General features: G+C 37.9%; 1 pseudogene; it reads left to right on the top strand.

The window, feature by feature from the left end:
- The first annotated feature begins 13,120 nt into the window (after window positions 1-13,120).
- Window positions 13,121-20,232, top strand: part of LOC114114975 (small ribosomal subunit protein eS8-like) — a 67,939-nt pseudogene continuing 60,827 nt past the window's right edge.

Below are 20,232 nucleotides of genomic sequence, written 5' to 3'. Positions count from 1 at the left end.
ATTTCCTTCAAATCCATACAATCGACAATTATACATTTCCTTATCAATTATCATGTGTACACAATAAGAAACAGGATAAATCACAATTCTGTCTAATTTCCTTCTTTTCTCCCCTATTTTCTGATTTTCTATTTAATGACTATCTTGGTTAATAATAAACCAAGTAAAATTGTGGAGGATTCATAATTACAAATGATAAGTGAGTCTAGGTATCAGACATCAAAAAACTTACTCTGTTTTATTCTTCTTCAATTTACAGGGTTGCATACTTATTCTCTGCAAACTATTATCTGTGTTCACTTTGAAAAAAGGCCCATAGGAAGAGATGGAAGTGGTTCTTTTAAACAGAAAATGATTTTATTAATGCCAAAGGGAATGCTGAAAAAAGCATAAAGAAGTCTATGTGACCTCGAAAGTTATCTACATCATGAATGGAGGAGCAAGAGGTGATCATAAAGATATTTTATTTGCCATGCTTACAAAAGAGATTTAGCAATTTCCCTGATTTTTATATGGCTAGAAACATTTGCATTATGAGAAGATACAGAAGAGTACATAGATTTTATGCCAGCTACTCTTCCTCTACGTACCTGAAGGCGTAAAGATTTTGCATTATTTGTTATTCTATTAAAAAAAGACATCTTTCTAGTTGAAGCCAACCAAGTTGCTGTAAAAATGTTAGACAGTTATAGTACATTGGAAGTGGGATCTTTTAAAATTATTATGCATGGTGGATTTCTTGGAGAAACTGTGTTCTTGAAAGCCAGAAAATAAACTTGGAACGAAGGTGTGACTTTTATTTTGAAACGTATCAACTAAGTGTCAGATAAGTACTAAACAAAATAATTAGATATGAATTTACCTAAATATCTGTGTTGGCTTTTCTTTGTAAGAACACTGTTTAAGCAAAACTGAAAATGCATTTGCTGTTTACAAACTTTCTTGTGGTATGCTAACACACTCTGCTACAGCATACAGGTGAAGAAAGCAAAAAATATATATACAAATATCATTAAATGCTATCAGTAAAATTTTGGAAATTTGCTTTTTTTTGATAACCTATAAACAAACTGTAATTTTATTATGAAGTTTTAATGTTTTAAAATATAAAGAGTTGTTTCTGTCTTAGAAACAACATGGGTATACAGGCAAGACAGTTCATTGTTATTGTTACTTAATATAGTTTTATTATAGAGCTAATACAGCATTGTAGATAGATATGCAATCCATAAAAAATACTATTACCCATTGCCCAAATATCTATAGATATAAATGGGTAGATTATTACATTAGCATCTAGTAATATGGTATCTTAAGTTTCTGCTTACTAACATGAGTTTGGCCCTGTGATTTGCTTTAGCAAGTAGGTGTTAGCAAAACTGATAGAAGCTGAGGCTTGATAGAGTACTTCTGCACTGATGATTGTTTTTTTGAAACATTGCCACCGCTGTGTAAAAAACCTGGACTATCCTTCAAAAGAAACCGTATGGAGGAGATCTAAGATTCTCTGACCTCAAACCTCAGCTAACCTCCAGTTATGTTGCTCCGACCTTGGATCACTCAGCCCTAGGAGAGTTGTTAGACAACTGAGTCCGTGCAAAGTGACCCCAGGTTTAATCAACAAATAAACTGTCCCATTGAGTTCAGCTTAGATTGTAAAACAGCAAGCAAATAAACGGTTGCCGTTTTAAGTACAAGTAGCTGCAACTTAAATTAGAGCCTAAAGCTGGGATGCAGGCCTTTAAAAACATTAAACATACTACCCTGAATTTGTGATGTGATTTGGGTGGACAAATGGTGAACAAACCGGTAGTGAGAGTTGAAAAGATGGTGAGGAAACTAACAATGGAGGCTAGAAGGACGATAGAGCAGTTTTCACAGTGGTAAAGTAACAGGGGAATAGATAAAGGGTTAATTGGCAGCATTTAGCTGCACAGGAGAAAAATAGAGGGGCATACAGGAAAAGAGGGGGGGGGGAAAGGACTATTTAGCTTTCAAATAGAATTTTGTGAAAATATGGAGCATTGAAGAATTTAATAAATTTATATTAAAAAAAAAGAACTTTTAGGTCAAAAAATAAAACCCATAGCCAACAGTCACATGAAAAGATACTCAACATCACAAACAATCAGGGAAACGCAAATCAAAGCAACAATGAATTATCATCCCACACCTATGGGACTGGCAATCAACGAAAAGAACACAGATGACAAGTGTCGGCAAGGATGTGGACAAAGAGAAACTCTCATCCACCGTTGGTGGGACTGTAAACTGGGGCATCCACTGTGGAAAACACATTTCTCAATAAACTAACAATATGATTGCCATAGGACCCAGCAATTCACCTCCTGGGTATACACCTCATAACAACAAAAGCACTAATTCAAAAAGATGTATGCACCCCAGTGTTCATAGCAGCATTGTTTACAATTGCTAAGATACGGAAGCAACCTAAGTGTCCACCAACAGCTGAATTATAAAGAGGACTGGTTCTGAGTGGACATGTATGTCTGTGTATAATGGAATGCTGCTGCTGCTGAGGCCTTTCAGTCGTGTCTGACCCTTAGCGACCCCATGGACTGTAGCCTACCAGGCTCCTCTGCCCATGGGGTTTTCCAGGCTAGAGTACTGGAGTAGGTTGCCATTGCCTTCTCTGTATAATGGAATACTTCTCAGCCATAAAAGAAAAAAAAAAATCTGCCATTTGTAGCAATACAAAACACACTATGCCAAGTGAAATAAGTCAAACAGAGAAAAACAAATAAAGTATGATCTCACTTATATGTAGAATCTAAAAAAAAAAAAAAAAAAAAACCAACAAACTAAAGAAGCAGGCTCACAGACATAGAAAACAAAACAGTGGTTACCCATGGGGAGAAGGTAGTGGGGAGGGGTTACAGGGGGTAGAGAAGTAAGAGGTACAAACTATTACATATAAAATAAGCTATAAGGAAATACTATACAACAAGGAAAACCAGATACTATTTTATAATAACTATAAATGGAGTATAACGTTTTATGAACTATGAATCCCTATACTGCATACCTGTAACTTATGTAATATCATACAGCAACCATATTTCAGTAAAAAATAATTTAAAAAAAACTATTTCTTAGATCTACCCAACTTGACAAAAACAAAAGACTAAAAAAAAAAAAAAATGGCTTCAGAGAAAGGATCATTCAAGAACATTGCTGTAAGATACTGTGTTAAGACTTTCAAGATTAGAAGTTAATGTTTGAATACATACATTTTAAAGAAAAGAAACAACTTCTAGGACTTCTGCAGATATTGTTCCAAAGAGTCTAACAGGCCCAAAGAGAATTACGTATATGACTCTTGGAGCATTAAATAATCCATAATTAGATTCAAATAAAACTAAGAATTCTTTAAAATAACTGTATGCTCTTCGTCAAAATGGGTCACAAACAAATCAAGAAGAGAAGCTTCTGGGCCTTCAACTTTTACAGAGATTATACTGAAAAATCCATTCCTCTTCAAACACACCCACTTCTTAAGGAAAAGGAAATACTCAAGAGCAGAGGCAACCACTCAGAGAGAGACTCAGATGTAGGAGAGTATAATATCTGAGGAACCATTTCCAGGGAACATAACGTGACTGGTTCCTAATCAAGGAACTGTCTCCATCCCTTAAAGAGGAGACTTTGACAGCTTGTTTTGGCTAGGTTTTCTTGATAGAATCATTATCAACAATTGTTTACTAAGGTCTCCCACTCGCCCCTTTTTTGAAGGTATACAAACAGCTATTACGGTTTCCTGCTTTTGCCTAAACATTAGACTGGTTGTTGTTTGTTCACTTTTGGTTTTGAAATCTCGAAATCAAGAGTGGTTGAGAAGCCTTCATTCAACTTGATGAAGATGAGCAGATTACAGAATTCAAACACGGAGAATGGCATTGAAATATGTATAATATCATGTAAGAAACGAATCGCCAGTCTTGGTTTGATGCAGGATACAGGATGCTTGGGGCTGGTGCACTGGGATGACCCAGAGAGATGGTATGGGGAGGGAGGTGGGAGGGGGGTTCAGGATGGGGAACTCATGTACACCCGTGGTGGATTCATGTTGATGTATGGAAAAACCAATACAGTATTGTAAAGTAAAATAAAGTAAAAAAATTAAAAAAAAAAAAAAACACAACAAAAAAAAGAATTCAAACACAATATCGCCAATATTTTCCAGCCAAAGACCATCAAGGTATACCCTTAAAGAAAGAAACAGGGTTTACTGACTCACCGCATTAAGGGAGAATGCACCCTATGAGGACTCACGGGGCATCTCAGCAATAAGGTGTTTGTTATTCAGTTGCTAAATCATGTCCGACTCTGCCACCCCATGGACTACAGCCCAGCATGCTCCTCTGTCCATGGGATTTCCCAGGAAAGAATACCGGAATGGGCTGCCATTTCCTTCTCCAGGGAATCTTCCTGATCCAGGTATCGAAACTGTTTCTGCTGCATTACAGGCAGATTCTTTTACCACTGAGCCACCAGAGAAGCCCAGGAGGATGTTAGAAAAGACTGTAGGATTTAGGCTTGTGTTCTGTGATTTGCGGAAGAATTCCAGGATGTGGGGTTTTCTCTGAACTTGATTCTCTCAGGAGGCAGAAGCAATTTTAAGACTGAACATCCTAATATTATTTAGTTGCTCAGTTCAGTTTAGTCACTCAGTCGTGTCCAACTCTTTGGGAACCCATGAACCGCAGCACACCAGGCCTCCCTGTCCATCACCAACTCCCGGAGTTTACTCAAACTCATGTCCATTGAGTCAGTGATGCCATCCAATCATCTCATCCTCTGTCGTCCCCTTCTCCTCCTGCCCCCAATCCCTCCCAGCATCAGGGTCTTTTCACATGAGTCAGTTCTTCGCATCAGGTGGCTGAAGTATTGGAATTTCAGCTTCAACATCAGTCCTTCCAATGAATATTCAGGACTGATTGCCTTTAGGGTTGACTGGTTGGATCTCCTTGCAGTCCAAGGGACTCTCAAGAGTCTTCTCCAACACCACAGTTCAAAAGCATCAATTCTTTGGTGCTCAGCTTTCTTTATAGTCCAACTCTCACATCCACACATGACTACTGGAAAAATCATAGCTTTGACTAGATGGACGTTTGTTGGCAAAGTAATGACTCTGCTTTTTAATATGCTCTCTAGGTTGGTCATAACTTTCCTTCCAAGGAGCAAGCGTCTTTTAATTTCATGACAGCAGTCACCATCTGCAGTGATTTTGGAGCCCCCCAAAATAAAGTCTGACACTGTTTCCACTGTTTCCCCATCTATTTGCCATGAAGTGGATGGGGCCAGATGCCATGATTTTAGTTTTCTGAATGTTGGGCTTTAAGCCAACTTTTCACTCTCCTCTTTCCCTTTCATCAAGAGGCTCTTTAGTTCCTCTTCACTTTCTACCATAAGGGTGGTGTCATCTGCATATCTGAAATTATTGATATTCCTCCCGGCAATCTTGACTCCAGGTTGTGCTTCATCCAGCGCATCCAGTACATCTCATGATGCACTCTGCATATAAGTTTAATAAGGGTGACAAAATGCAGCCTTGGCGTACCCCCTTGGATGTGGGGTATCTCCTCACGGCTACTCCAGCGCCATGCGGCAGTGTCCTTTAGTTGCTCAGTTGTGTCCATCTCTTTGCAACCCCATGGACTGTAGCCTGCAAGGTTCCTCTGTCCATGGGATTCTCCAGCTATGAATACTGGAGTGGGTTGCCATGCCCTTCCCCAGGGGATTTTCCCAACCCAGGGATTAAACCCACTTCTCTTATATCTCCTGCTTTGGCAGGCAGGCTCTTTACCACTAGCACCACTTAGGAAACCCACCTTTTGAGCATACTTACCCACAGATGAAAATGCAGCTGGTTTTGTGTATACAATTTGGTTCTGAGGAACCCTGATGTACCCATTTCTTTTATTCTATAATCCCCATGGCTGGGAATCTTCATTTCCCAATCCTTTCCATACCTAGTTCTCCTGTTTTGAGCACCTGATTATAAAACTCCATGTTCTAAAATCTTGAAATTTTGGAGATTTCAAATCAAGAAATCTAAAATCTTAAAATCATGCCTTTCCCATTCCTTCTCTTTGAATGTTCCCTTCCAAAATGGCAATATTGTAAATGAATTGTCCAATACAATTCCATAGATTTATCTTAGCTAAAGATACTGCTGCTGCTGCTGCTGCTAAGTAGCTTCAGTTGTGTCCAACTCTGTGCGACCCCATAGACAGCAGCCCATCAGACTCCCCCGTCCCTGGGATTCTCCAGACAAGAACACTGGAGTGGGTTGCCATTTCCTTCTCCAATGCATGAAAGTGAAAATTGCAAGTGAAGTTGTTCAGTCATGTCCAACTCTTCCTGACCCCATGGACTGCAGCCCACCAGGCTCCTCCACCCATGAGATTTTCCAGGCAAGAGTACTGGAGTGGGTTGCCATTGCCTTCTCCAGCTAAAGACACTAGGACCCTGTTATTGCCCTCACAGAGATATCAGATTATCACAAAGAAAATTATTGTATGATTGTAGGGAAAGAGCAAATTAGCCAAATAGCGTGGTCAGGCTGTCACCCCACGTTTTGTAAATAATGGTTATGGAACAGCTGAGATCACTGACAGCCTTGTGCGTGTGTGTCGCGAGGTACCGGCTTGCTCACGGATGCCATGTGCAGAACGCCTGTGTGAGCTTCACTGTGAAAGACCTGGCTTCCGCTGCGCTGGCGCCACACTGGAGAGACACCACAATTATGCTGCATGAGGTTCCCTTATGGCTCTGTTATGGCTACGTTATGGGCATGTTGTAGCTGCTGCTACAGCTGCTGTGTCAGCCAGGCTGTTAAGGCTGCTGGGCCAGCCAACAGAGAACAAGGGTGTCTGCAGTTCCTACGGCTCCTCAAGCCTCCTTCCAGCATCTTGGGTTGAGTCCTGCCTGACCTGGGTTCAGCAAACACTGTGGGCAGTATGAACAGCAAGGTAACTGGCATCATGAAGAGGATCAGCAATGCAATGATGTGGTGTATGAAGGATCTTTTAAGGCCAATGAGGTAGCTAAAAGTTGCGTGGGTTCATCACCTTGTATGCTTTCAACATACTGAGCATCACAGTCCCTGCTTGTAAAACTTGTGATATTATTTTCAGATTTTCTTATGAGGCTAAATAATATAGCATATGTAAAAACCTTAAATATTTTACATACATAGCACTGTCTATATGTTACCAGTGTTATTAAAAAAAAAATGGGTAGGATTTGAAGGGGCAGGTATTGAATGTCAGTTCTAGGCAGGGATAAGCACATAAGCATAAAGGTCTTAGGTGGAAAGTCCACAGCATATATAGAGACCAATTCGCATGAAGTTGAATTATAGGGTTAGCAATAATATTGCAAGCTGGATTAGAATTATTATTAATTGTATATAGCATTTGAAAGGCCACTGAACATCACTTTAACAATGCTGAATCTTCCTTTTCTAGCAAGTACCATTTTAGTTGAAGGTTCATTGGAAGGACTGATGCTGAAGCTCCAATACTTTAGCCACCTGATGCAAAGAGACAACTCACTGGAGATGACCCTGATGCTGGGAAAGACTGAAGGCAACAGGAGAAGTGGGCAGCAGAAGATGAGATGCTTAGGTACCATCACTGACTCAATGGACAGGAATTGGAGCGAAATCGGGGAGATGGTGGAGGACAGAGGAGCCCTGTGTGTTTCAGTCCATGGGGTCGCAGAGTCAGACACGACTTAGCAACTGAACAACAACAAGAACAAAATCCTTTTAGCCGGGCATCAAATGTGAAGAAATTAGTCTAAAAAACCCAGTATGTGGAGTACACCTTTTATCTTGTGATATGAAAAGGTCCACCAGGTAGATGAGATTTGTTCTATATTGTTCAAGACAGCAAAACTAGAGCTACCAGTTTAGTTTACATGTAGGCACATTTACCCTCAGAGTGGCAAATAATTTACCGCAAATAGATGTCTGTCAGGAGAAAGGGCTCCTATACACAGTAACAAAATATAGCTCACAGGAATTAGAATAGCAAAGCGTGGAAGACAAACCACAGATGCTATAGAAAGCAATAATACAAAATAAGGATCAGGAGTGTATGTGGGTACATGAGCCTAGCTCATTTTTCAGGAAAGGAGAGTACATGACTTCGTCAGACTCTGAAAAAAATGCAATAGCTCCAAAAAGGTTAAGACTGATAGAAAACCATTATTGGACTTAGAGGCCTCACTGTGATTTTGAATGTCTCAACAGTCAGCATGCACAGAGAAACACCTAGATGTTGCAGCCTTGGCAGATCATCTGACTGTCCTGGTGCATGCGTGCCTAAGTGATGTCTGAATCTTTGTGATCCCACGGACTGTAGCCTGCCAGGCTCCTCTACCCATGGGATTGTCCAGGCAAGAATACTGAAGTGGGTTGTCATTCCCTCCTCCAGGGGACCTTCCCAACCCAGGGACTGAACTACTATCTCTTGCACCTCCTGCATTGGCAGGCAGATTTTTACCACTGTGCCACCTGGGAAGGCTACCTAAATCACATAACCTAAATTTCATAACTGATTTTCCTTAATTCTCACTCTGTCAGTCTCTTTTAATTCTGATGCCTATTGCTGTGTTTATTCCATCTGCTTCTTAAATTTCAATTCCCATTCTGGTCATTTGAGCTATTCTTTGGCATCTTTATTCTGTGAGATTGAACATTTATCTCCCAACTTTTTAACTTCACAATGGCCTTTAGACTGGAAGGACCAAAAAGATTTCTGAACCTTTCTTTCAACACCCCACACCCTTACACCCGGACACTTTATTCCCCTAATCTTTTTATTGCTTTTAGTGACGGATTTTACTTTCATTGCCGTTCTTTTGTGAAGGGCATTTTTTTCAGGCCTAGCAATTGTTAAGTCATAAACCTTATCTGTGAATCAAAGTCTGTTGTGGGGGTGGGCAGAAAGAAGATTCTGAATCAAAGAATGGTTAAGGGATCAAACTGGGACTCTTTAATTTGCAAGTTATCTTAACTTTGTAGGCAGGGATTTTTATTTTCATTTTATTCAGTTAAAGGGATTGAAAAACATCCAAACAGCTATAAATCGAAATCACAGTGTAATACATTGAATCAGGCAGACCCCCATCATGGTATACGTCTCCAAAGATACTGCTTAAGGATTCTCCTAGGATTTTATCATTTATACGATAATGTAGATAACTCTTAATCAAGTTTCAGAGCCAATGAATATGGTTTCATAATATATAATAAATTTGCAATCTTCTGTAACTCTTTTAGTGAACTGAAGCATACACGTCCCCCTGCCTGTATATTACTCTTGGCGTTTAAAATTACCAATCCTTAGGCCATTCTTGTGAGTTCAAGACAAGCAAGACATAAGCGTGTCTTCTATGAGTCAGTGACAAACTCTTTATCAAGGTTTAATTATATTTTTCTCTTTACAACCAGTGAGTCGATATCCCTTCCATAAACCAATGCTGAAATAATTAATCCATACAGCCTCAAGAGGGGAAAGAAGTGGGTTACCTAAACTGTTCACTGACACTGTGGAATCAAAGAAAAATGGCTCAAAGATAGGGCTGAGAAGCTGATTTTACATGGAATAGATAGTGTTTCATTTGCAACACAACATTTGATATAAAGATTCATGGCAGTATGTTTTTATCTTGAAATACTGACACTGCGAGCAGCTCAACCTGCTATTCCATTAGAACATCTCATAGGAATTCTGGAATTTATCTGCTGCCCACATAAAAACAGATAAAGCAAAGGAAAAAAATATTAAAGCTTATTTTTTATCACAGAACAGGGCTGTGCCTCCAGAATCAAAGCTTTTAAACCTCTATCATGAGCCGTCTGCAAGAAAGCTCAGGTACAATAGGAGCAAGGCGAGGGACAATGGCAAAGGAATGTATATGAACAGTATCTTTTTAATGTTGACACCTACATTCTATGCAGTTTAATATTTCTCTTCAGAGTCACAGAACAGCAAGGAGTCTTACTTTGTTCCCTATTCTGAATCCACAGATGCAACAATGCTCTGCCTGGAAAGTGATAACAATGTAGGCAGAGAAGATGCCTAAAGCGGAAGGCCAGAGTTGCTTTGGGTAAGGGAGCTTAAGAGAGTATAAAAAGAGAAAAGTGAGTTTTAGAGATATATCCAATAGCCGAAGTGAGAATCCCATGTGACCAGTAGGATCTTGGGGAAGAGAATTACTGAGATACTGTGAATAAAATGAAAATTTATCTAAATTAGCCACTAAGGTCTAGAACAGTACTGTCAAATAGAAAATTATGAAGTGATAGAAATGGTCTATATTTGCTCTATCCATAATAGTCACAAGCCAAGTGCAACAACCGAGCACTTATAATATGACTATTTGGACTAAGAAACTAAATTTCCAATTCTATTGAATTCTAATTAATATCATTAGTCACCTTTGGCTAGTGTCTATGCTATTGCACAGAATAAATCTAGAACACAACTAGCTAAACATATCTATAAAGTCTTAGTGTATGAAGTCAAAGGGAAACAGTTCTAGCAGTGAAGGTAATTTAAAGAATTTGCTGAACACATTTTCCATTGCATCTCTTTCCAAGTCAGTTTTATTGAATATTTTGTGCCTTTAATCATCATCTGAAATATCTGGAAGATTTTCATGTAGAGAGACACTTTTAAAAATTTATTTAAATAAAGTCATGATTGATAAAGGAAGACTGTTGATTAGACTGACTGACTTGTTTCTAAGATCTCTAAGTAAGTAAACTCCTCATCTCAACCCCACGGTAATGCTCATAGAAAGATTAGTGACTCTTACAGACCAGTGCCTGAACTATCAGTGCTTTAAGTTGAACATTTTATTGACATGTAAAAACAGTACATTAAGCATGAAAGAGAGAGAAAAATAATGTAAGAATGCCAAAATGACTGGGATTCCAATTCCAACTAGTGATATAGACTAAAAGAGATATGAATGGATACTATATTTTCATTGTCAAAAGGCTGTGAGCTCTGTAGAATCCCAAAGGGGAAGATAACTCTATAGTAAAAATGGTCAGATTTCAATAAGAGCCACGTTCTTAGTTTCTATAATTTTTAGATGTGTTCGACAATTTCAGAATTGAAGGTTTAAATTCCTTTCTTACACTCATTTTTTTCATTCCTTCCTTGAACTGATGTTTCATTGGTGCCATTTTTGTGCCAACTTGACAGTGTTTTATGTTTACCAAAAAAGTTCTGCACCCCTGATTATGCAAAACAGAGTGGCTTCCACTGGTTCAGTTACAAAGTGCTTCCATCTTAAGAAACAGTGAGAAATGAAATCATGGATCTAGATGAAATGGAAAATTCCCAGAAAAAAATGAAGCAGCATGGCTGAATCATGAAGAAACAGAAAATCTGAATAGATCAAAGACTAATAAGGAAGCTAAATTGATAATCAAAAGCTTAACAAAGGAAAATTCAGGGATAAATGCTTTACTAGTGAACCATACTAAACATTTAAAGGGGTCTATCCTTTTCAGATTCTTCCCCAGAAAAATTAATGAGGAGAGAATACTCTTATATGCATTCTATGAGGTCTGTATAACAAAGCAAAGTCAGACCAAGAAAAAAGAAAACACAAGAAAACTACAAACCGATATCTCTTATAAATAATGATTATAAATCCTCAATAATATACTATAAAATGAAATTCAACAGCATATCAAATGGATTATAAACCATGAAAAAGAGGGATTACCCCTAGAATGCAAGGATGGTTCAACATATACAAATTAATAAATGGGATATACCATATTAACAGAATGAAGGATAAAAATCATATGATCATCTTAATAGATGCAAAATAAAACATTTGATAAAATTCAACATCTATTCATGATAAAATATTCAACAAATTAGGAATAGAAGGAATGTACCTCAATTAAATAAAGGCCATATATGACAAATCCATGGCTAAGCTGAAAATTTTTCCTTTAAGGTAAGGAAAATGACCAGGGTGCCCACTTTCACCACTTCTATTCAACATGTATTTGGAAATTCTAGCTGGATTAATGAAGCAAGAAGAGGAAATTAAAGCCATCCAAATCAGAAAGGAAAATGCTTAACTGCCTCTTTTTGTAGATGATATAATCTTATATGTCAGAAGAAAACCCTAAGACTCCATAGAGCATTTGCTAGAATTAATAAATGAATGTAGCAACTTGTAGGATATAAAATCAATGCATAAAAATCACTTGTATTTGTATACACTAACAATGAATTATCCAACAAAGAAATTAAGAAAACAATATCATATACAAAGTATCAACAAGAATAAAATACTTAGAAATTTTACTAAGGAGGCAAAAGACTTGTACACTCAAAACTGACAGACATTGATGAAAGAAATTAAACAATACACAGGAGTACATGTTGACGGATAGGAAGAGTTCATACTTTTAAAATGCCCATATGATCCCAAGCAACCTATGGATTGGATGTAACACATCAAATTCCAATGATATATTTCAGAGGAATAGAAACAGTGATTCTACAATTTATACAGAACCACAAAAGACCCAAAATAGCCAAATAAATCTTGAGAAATAGTTTAATAACAAAGCTAGAGTCATCACACTTTATTATTTCAAACTATATATGTATTACAGAAAAACAGAAATCAAAATAGTCCACTAGCATATTAAACAGAAGCACAAATCAACAAAACAGACTATACAGTTCAGAAGTAAACCCATGCAAATATAGTCAACTAATCTTTTACAAGAATGCCAAGAACAGTCATGGGGAAATATAGTCTCTATAATAAATTATGCTGCAAAAACTAGATATCTAAATACAAAAGACCCATTTCTTACAGTAATCAGAAATTGAAATGGATTAAAGACTTAATGTAAAACCTAGAAGACAATAGTGTAGAAAACTATTAAAAAACAAAACTATAAAACTCCTAGAAATGAGGGGGGATGCCCCTACACCAGGCTTGGCAGTGATTTTTGGGGGATACCATCACAAGGACAAACAGAACAAATAGGCAGAAGTACATCCACCTGAAAACTTCTGTAAAAGAGACAGTTAACAAGATGAAGAGGCAGCCTACAGAAGCGGAGGTAACCGATGCAAACCAAGTGCCTGATATGGGATTAATGCCCAACATACATAAGGAGCTCATAAAATCCAGTAGCAAAAGAGCAGATCGCTCCACGGAAAGTGGGGCAAAGGCCCTAGACATTTCCTGAGTGAAAACACACAAATGGCCAACAGACAGACAGAAAGCTGCTCAATGTCACTGATTATTAGGGAAACGCAAATGGATACCACAATGAGATGTCACCTCACACATGTTGGGACAGCTATTATCAAAACTATAAGAGATGGTACGTTATGGCAAGTGGGTAGAGGAAAGGAAGCCCACTGATGGAAATGTAAGTTGGTCAGCCATTAAGGAAAACAACACAGACTTTCCTCAAAAAATTAAAAGCTTAACTACCAGCTGATCCAGCAATTCTACCTCCGAGTACATATTCAAAAGAATTAAAATCACTGTCTGAAAACAATATATATTCTCGTGTCCATTGCAACACTATTCACAGTAGCAAAGATATGTAAACAACCAAAGTATTCATCATGGATGAACAGATAGATAATTTGTGTGAGATATCTATATAAGGATATCTCTCTATATGTAGACTTACATATATATATATATTTACACAAATAGATACATATATTAAATGTAATATTGTTCATGGGATTCTTGAAGCAAGAATACTGCAGTGGTTTGCCATCCCCTCCCCCAGTGGACCACATTTAATCAGAACTCTTCTCTGTGACCCATCTATCTTGGGTGGTCTTGAATGGCATGGCTCATACAAGTCCCTTCACAATGACAAATCTGTGATCCATGAAGAAGGGCTATAACAAAGAATATCCAAACTACCACACAACTGTGCTCATTTCACATGCTAGTAAGGTTATGCTCAAAATGTTTCAAACTAGGCTTCAACAGTACCTGAACCAAGAACTTCCAGATGTACAAGCTGTGTTTAGAAAGGGCAGAGGAACCAGAGATCAAATTGCCAACATTCATTGGATCACAGAGAAGGCAAGGGAATTCCAGAAAAAGCATCCATTTCAACTTCACTGACTATGAGAAAGCCTTTGACTGTGTAGATCAAGCAAACTGTGGAGTTTTCAAAGAGATGGGAACAGCAGACCACCGTATCTGTCTCCTGAGAAACCTGTATTCAGGTCGAGAAGCAACAGTTAGAACCAAACATGGAACAACTGATAGATTCAAAATTGGAAAGGAGTCCAAGGCTGTATATTGTTACGCTGCCTATTTAGCTTGTATGCAGAGTACATCATATGAAATGCTGGGCTGGATGAATCACAAGCTGGAATCAAGACTGCCAAGAGAAATATTAACCTTAGATATGCAGATATGTGTGTTAGTCCCTCAGTCGTGTCTGACTGCAACCCCATGGACGGTAGCCTCTGTGCTTGGAATTCTCCCGGCTAGAATACTGGGCTGGGTAGCCATTTCCTTCTTCAGGGGATCTTCCTGACCCAGGGATACAACCTGGGTCTCCTGCATTGCAGGTAGATTCTTCACCATCTAAGCTACTAGGGAAGCCCAGACACGCAGATGATACCACTCTAACAGCAGAAAGTAAAGAGGAACTAGAGTCTCTTGATGAGAGTGAAAGAAGAGAATGAAAAAGCCAACTTGAAATTCAACATGACAGAAACTAACCATGGCATCTGGCCCCATCACTTCATGGCGAACAGAAGGGGAAATAGTAGAAGCAGTGACTGATTTTCTTTTTTTGGGGGGGAGGGGCTTCAAAATGACTGCAGACGGTGACTGCAGCCACAAAAGTGAAAGACACTTGTGCCTTGGGAGGAAATCTATGACAAACCTAGAGAGCATATCTAAAAGCAGAGACATCACTTTGTGGACAAAGGGCATATAGCAAAAGCTATGGTCTTCCCAGTAGTCAGTTATTGGGGTCAGTCAGTGAGAGCTGGACCATGAAGAAGGCTGAGCGCTGAAGAATTGATGCTTTCAGATTGTGGTGCTGGAGAACACCATTGAGAGTCCCAAGAGTCCCTTGGACATCAATGAAGTCAAAGCAGACAGACCTAAAGGAAAGCAACCCTGAATATTCATTGGAAGGACTGATGCTAAAACTGAAGCTCCAACACTTTGCCCACGGGGTGTGAAGAGCTGACTCACTGGAAAAGACCCCGATGCTGGGGAAGATTGAGGGAAGAAGGAGAAGGGGACATCAGAGGATGAGATGATTAGATAGCATCACCAACTCAGTGGACATGAATTTGAGCAAACTCTGGGACATAGTGAAGGACAGTGGAGCCTGCAATCCATGAAGTTGCAAAGAGTCAGACATGACTTAGCGGCTGAGCGACATAAATAGTGCAATGCTTTTCAGCTTTTAGAGAAAGGAGATTCTGCCTTTTGTGACAACATGGGTAAATTTGGAGGAAGTTATGCTAAATGAAATATACCAACCACAGAAATACAAATACTATATGATCTCACTTACATGGGAAATCTAAAGAAGTCAAACTCATACAACCAGAGAGTCAAATGTTGGCTGTGAGGAGCAAGGGTGTTGGAGAAATAGATGTTGTTCAAAGTGTACAAAGTTTCAATTATAAGGTGACTGTCTTCTTGGGATTTAAATGTACAGCATGATGATTATAATTAATAACACTATAATGTACACTTCCAGTTCTCTAAGAGTGTATGTAGATGTTATGTTCTCTGCAGAAAAAAAAAAAGGTTACCACATGGGGTTATTTACTTTGATTGTGGTAAGCATTTCACAGTGTAATTAAATCATCACTTTGTATATATTTAAAAAATCATATCACATTCCTTTAACATATATAACTTTTAATTTGCCAATATTACCTCAATAAAATTGAAAAAGTTATAATAATGATATATTTATGGTATATGTTTTATTTTACCACCATAACCAAGCTAATAAACAAAATGGAAACAGCAATTCAGCCATGCTAATAGTATGCAATTTGCTATATGATAAAAATCACACTTCACTTCTGTGATCTTCCTCTTTAAAATACAACTTCAGTATAATCATGGTAAAATACCAGAGAAATATTAATTGATGGACATTCTATAAAATACTTGACCACCACTCCTTAAATTTTCAAGGTCATCAATGATAAAGTATGAGAAATTGTCATAGACAAGAAGTAGCTTAAGGAGACATAAAGTTTTTAATATAACTTGGTATCCTAGATGGGATTTTGTGGGAAAAAAAGGAAAAGAAAGAAAGAAAAGAATAGTGGATAAAAGCTAAGGAAAGTATGAACTTTAATTAATACAAAGGTATTAATAATGGTTCATGAATCTTGTCAAATATGCCATACTAATAATGCAGGCTGTAAAAATGGAGGATACTGGATATGGGGTATGTGGGAACTCTGAACATTATATGGAAAACTTTTCTGTAAATCTGAACCTATTCTGAAGTAGTCTTCAAAAACAATTTTTTATTTTAATATAGAATTGCAAATATATAGAATGTGTGTGTGTGTTCGTCCTTCCGTCGTGTCTGACTCTTTTCGACCCCATGGACTGTAGCCCACCAGACTCCTCTGTCTATAGAATTCTCCAGGCAAGAATACTGGATTTCCATTCCCTTCTCCAAAATATATAGGATACTCAACATTAAGTATGTTGAATTAGTACTTAAAATCTGCCTACTGAATTTATTCAAATTAGCTCAACCATATTGGAAAATTATTTCACAGATTCTATCATTCAGCAATTCCTCCCTTACAGACTAACAGAAAAATATATGTATCCAAAAGGCATGTGCAATGCTTACTTATAGAAGCATTATTCATGTTAGAAAATGAAGCAATCCATGTGCCTAGCTACAATAGAATAGGTAAGTTGTGACATATTCACATGAAACATTTTTACTAAACTATGGAAATTAACTGTTGTTAAACACAGCTAGGATGAAAATTACAAACCTAATGTTGAATTTAAAATATCAGATGTTAAAAAGCTAATTCCTATCAAGTTAAAAAAAAAAACATTCATAGCTAGTCTATGTCGTTTATATCAGAACAGTGGTTATCCTTGAGGAACGTTAAGATTAATGAATGGAATGCAAGGAAGTTCTGCTGTTGATGTTCAGTAGCTAAATCATGTCTGACTCTTTGCAACCCCATGGACTGTGGGACGCTGGGCTTCCTTGTTCTCTACCATCTCCCAGAGTGGAAGTTCTAGATACTGGTAATATTGTTTATGTAGTGGTGACAAATTGGATTTGTTTACTTGGTGAAAACATCAAGCAATGATATAGTACTTGTCAAAGTATCTGAATACATGCATACTCAAGAAACCTGGCATTCCAGTCTTCTGAATGAGGAAAATCTCCCACCCTTGATACCAAACCCATGCAATGACAGCATGAAGGATACTTACTGGCCAGTATCGTTTTGCACATAAAAAACAGTAAGTAAGCCAGCAACATGAATTTGCGTATGCAAAAAAAAAAAGTTTAGTCGCTCAGTCGTGTTCGACTCTTTGTGACTCCATGGACTGTAGCCCACCAGGCTCCTCCATCCACGGGATTTTCCAGGCAAGAGTACTGGAGTGGGTTGCCATTTCCTTCTCCAGAGGATCTTCCCGACCCAGGGATCAAGGCCAGGTCTCCCATATTGTAGGCGGATGCTTTACTGTCTGGGCCACTAGGGAAGCATGTACACAAATTATATCCCTAATATTTATATAAATAAATTTATTTAAATAACATATGAATATGTCATATATACATTTTTGTTTTGTTTTTATTTTTTTAATTTTTCTAATTAATTTTAATTGGAGGCTAATTACTTTACAATACTGTAGTGGTTTTTGCCATACATTCACATGGATCGGCCATGGGTGTACATGTGTTCCCCATTCTGACCCTCCTTCCCACATCCCTCCCCATCTCATCCCACAGGGTCATCCCAGTGCACCAGCCATGAGCACCCTGTCTCATGGACAGGACCTGGACTGGCAATCTATTTCACATGTGATTATATACATGTTTCAATGCTATTCTCTCAAATCATCCCACCCTCACCTTCTTCCACAGAGTCCAAAAGTCTGTTCTTTACATCTGTGTCTCTTTTGCTGTCTCACATATAGGGTCACTGTTACCATCTTTCTAAATTCCATATATATGCATTAATATACTGTATTGGTGTTTTTCTTTCTGACTTACTTCACTCTGTATAATAGGCTCCAGTTTCATCTACCTCATTAGAACTGATTCAAATGCATTCTTTTTAATGGCTGAGTAATGTGTGTATGCACCACAGCTTTCCTATCCATTCATCTGCTGATGGACATCTAGGTTGTTTCCATGTCCTGGCTATTATAAACAGTGCTGCGATAAACATTGGGGTACATGCGTGTCTTTCAATTCTGATTTCCTCAGTGTATATGCCCAGCAGTGGGATTGCTGGGTCATAAGGCAGTTCTATTTCCAGTTTTTTAAGGAATCTCCACACTGTTCTCCATAGTGGCTGTACTAGTTTGCATTCTCACCAACAGTGTAGGAGGGTTCCCTTTTCTCCACATCCTCTCCAGCATTTATTGCTTGTAGACTTTTTGATGGCAGCCATTCTGACTGGTGTGAGATGGTACCTCATTGTGGTTTTGATTTGCATTTCTCTGATAGTGAGTGATGTTGAGCATCTTTTCATGTGTTTGTTAGCCATCTGTATGTCTTCTTTGGAGAAATGTCTGTTCAGTTCTTTGGCCCATTATGTACACATATTTTAAAGATAGTGCTTAAATCAGCATGGGAGGGAAAGAGAGCAAATGTATTTGAAAATGGGTTAACAAATGGTTTTGTGTACTAACATGTATGCCAGACATGGCAAACAGTATTTCAGACAATCCTAAAGACACGGATTTGATGAAATGAAAATTATCTAAAGATATTACCCAGAATACAGCGCAGAGTGGGACAAGACTAAAAACAAAGAACTCAGGAGAGATGGAGGACAAAATGAGTCAGCCTAATAGTCATCTTTCCAAAGATAATATATAGAATGAAAGATACTTTATTTAAATAATTTTTTTTGCATAATGCATTTCACTGCAATCTCTGATGAGTTCGGTTAGCTCAATAACAAAATTGGTTTTCTGTATCTTTACAAGTGAAGAGAAGATCCAGGGATGCATTGGTCAAATTGCCTGACTAATGTTAAGAGACAAGCCACGCATGGGAGACCTGAGACCTCCCGAGGTGACATTAATGCTTTCGCGTATCTTCAAACTAAAGCAAACACATTGTTTCTATGTGCACTTGGGGAGAGCATGCTGGGAAATCTTTCAAAGAATTGGATTGGATAAGATGAAGGAGGCTAATGCTACCGTAAGATTTCTATTAAATAAAACATATTTTTACAAGATAGTTTATCTGTTCCTTATAAAATCTCTTAGATAATAGTGGTATTTTAATAAATAAAATATTGATATATGTTGTTAAACAACCTTTCTAGTATTTTTATTTTTAATATAATTTATTCTGTTTCTTTCAAGTATACTAAGTAAAGAAAATTTACTTTAGTGCTTAATTCACATTTTCCCTCATACTGAACTTGACATTTTCACAGCAAGAAAGAAACAACATCATTCTATGTGGGAACAAATTTTATGGTATATTGAGCCAGAGAAAGCAAATTTTTTTTTTCAGATTGCAAAAGTTATCATACACAAAATATAGTATATTTTTGTTTCATTCTGCAAAACTATTACCTACATTAGGATAGGAAAACAAATCTAAGGTAATTTCAGAAGGATAAAGAAAATTAATAAAAGGGCATTTAGTCATCAAGTGTTAAAACTTAAGCTACAGCCTCTCTTTAAAGAACTGGGAATTGTCTTAACCAATAGGAAAACGTGAAACCAACCACATGGACAGAGTGAAACTGGTCTCACCTGATGACTTCCAGTGTTTCCGCTAAGCAGAGAAGCAGCAATATGTGCACACTTAACCTCAGGGAGAAGATGCACACGTCAACAACAGCAGCATCAGAAATGAAGAAGTATCTGTGCTTGACGCTAAGATACCAGTGAGGTCAACAGCAGACTCTTTGTTAGTCCAAAACAGTATTTTGTTCCTTGGAT

The sequence above is a fragment of the Ovis aries genome, chromosome 5 (genome assembly GCF_016772045.2).
Source record: "Ovis aries strain OAR_USU_Benz2616 breed Rambouillet chromosome 5, ARS-UI_Ramb_v3.0, whole genome shotgun sequence".
NCBI lineage: Eukaryota > Metazoa > Chordata > Mammalia > Artiodactyla > Bovidae > Ovis > Ovis aries.
This window is presented reverse-complemented; position numbering and strand designations above follow the sequence as displayed.